A 2,538-nucleotide genomic window follows, 5' to 3' on the forward strand; every position below is an offset into this window, starting at 1 on the left:
TAATGACTTACTTATACATCAAACAATTTATACAGAAAAGATTTTAAAATATATTAATATGGACAAGACAAAAACCATTAAGTACTCCTATGGTTGTCAGATCTCAATATTGATACTGATCCATCCTCTAGAAGATCATGAAGATCTTCTTGGTTCATAAGTTCCATATTTTAGTGCAATTGGGGCTCTTATGTATCTTACAAATTATACAAGACCTGACATTTCTTTTGCAGCTAATTTGTTGACAAGGTTCAACTCAGCCCCTACTAAAATACATTGGAATGGGATCAAACATATATTTTGATACATTCGGGGAACTACTGATTTATAATTATTTTATTCTAACAACTCGAAAAAAGATTTGTTTGGTTATATTAGTTCACAGTAATTGAACTATGAACACCAGACTCTCACTCAAACAATAAATAAGAATTAATAATACGGAGAATGAGAGAACACGATTATAGGATAGAAGATAAATGATATTAATCGTGAAAAGTACATCTTCAAAGTAAAACACGAGTCCCTATTTATACAGATAAACACCAAATCTGAAGATTTGGTTTCCAAAACTACATAGCTAAAAATATGGAAAAGATAAACTTAAAAACCAAACAAATATGCTAATAACTCTAAAGTCAATCTTCTGGAGATAAAACCGAATCAAACCAAATCTTCGTAATCTTTAAACAAATCTCCAGAATATTCCTTAGCTTTGGCATCAAGAAATCTCAAACCGTTGACTTCAGTAAACATCAGAGTCTGCAACTTCAGACTCTAATTCTCCAGATTCTAGCATGCTTTTGACTCATCAGATTTTCATTTTCCCAACAATCTCCCCTATCGGATGATGTCAAAACAACCTGCTTACCTAATTAACCACCTTAGCATATTCCTTTTCGATAAGCTTACACTTGTTCTTCATGTGAGGAATTTTCTTCAACATAAATAGCTTGCTATATTAGTGATTCAACAATTGAACCCTAAAAGGAAAAGTTTGCTCTATCTCATATCTGGATAATAAACTGATCAACATCTCAATACCAGCCCCTTCAAACTGATCAACCCTAATCAACATCCTTTGATTTCCATTTGTCTTAAACATCAAACCATCAAAATACTCAACATACTTATCATCAACAAACTCTAAATGTTCAGGGACAGCATACCTTTCAACATGTCCCTTAGCTCTTCTTTCTTTCATCTTTAACTCAAACATTCCACAAAATACTTCATAATCCTTAAAACTTATAAACCCTTCTTCAAACACCAAATGTACCAGCATATAAACTCTCTTCAATACTTCTTTCACAACAACTTGATCTCCTGCAGACTCCTTGATACACACAGCTATGCCTTTCCACTCACAAAAACCCAAACGAACAATTTGATTTATTTTAACTCTCAACCTCCTATCTGGTAAGTGTGTCATTGTTAGCAGTAGAGTTACACCTTCAAATTCAGATTTATCAACCTCAACCTTGACAACAACACCTTCATATCTTCTGAACCTAAATCTCTTGTTCATCTAAGCCCTTAAATCACCCTCTGTCCTTTGCATAGCAGCCACAACAGCACTAAAACTCCCCTGAATATCACCAACACCACCAACCATTTGAGTATCACCAACACCTCTATCAGTTATATTCTCCCCCTCAACCTGATACTCCCCCTCAATTTGAACTCTCTTTGATTGCTCCCCCTCAACATTTGCAAAACCTGCATCTGCAGTACCTGCATCATCTGCCCTCTTTCTTTTCTCCCCCTTTTTGACATCATCTAAAGGCAGAGAAGATATGACCTTCCAAATTTCAGTCTGTTGATTCTTGAGGGAACAAATATCAGAAGCAAACCCAGTAAAGCATTGTCTCAGTTCGTCAACACCAACCATCTTTTTCTCCAGCTCAGCCAACCTGTGATTAATTTCTGCAACAGACCCTGAACTACCTGCACTAGACAACCCTTGCATATCCCCAACCAACCTCCTTACCTCCAACAGCTCATCTTTGGAAACAAAATTGTTATTAAAGTTAAGATTATTAATCTTAGACTGCACACCAGAGAGCTTGTCATCAAACTCCTTAGTCAACTTGGTCAAAGCCTGACGTAGGCCAATCATGGTGACTGGTGCCTCAGTCTGAGAAGTAGTGCCAGAAGATAATGGTAGGGTTGGTATGTCCTCACAGCCTTCCTGTTGTAAAGAAAGCTGATCCTTAGACATAGAAGATTTTGAGGCATGTATCTCACCCTGTGATATGAGTGTGATATTGGCAGCCTGTGTAAGTAAGTGTAAGAATGGAATATTTGGAGTGGGTAGTGGCAGACTTAAGTCTGGGGTAGCAGTTGGCTTGGTCGTTGCAGTAGGTTGTTGGATTTGTTTATTTGAGTCCAGGATTGGGACTTCTTCATGTAAGTCAACTGAGTGGGTTTTCTCAGTGACTGTAATGTGGGAATCTAAGTTAACTAACCTATAAGGTTCAGGCTGGGTTAAAGCACTCCTCTCACCAATCTCTAGCAGAGGTGGTGGAGAATTACGTG

This window comes from Rutidosis leptorrhynchoides, chromosome 8 (assembly GCF_046630445.1).
Source record: "Rutidosis leptorrhynchoides isolate AG116_Rl617_1_P2 chromosome 8, CSIRO_AGI_Rlap_v1, whole genome shotgun sequence".
Taxonomy (NCBI): Eukaryota; Viridiplantae; Streptophyta; class Magnoliopsida; order Asterales; family Asteraceae; genus Rutidosis; species Rutidosis leptorrhynchoides.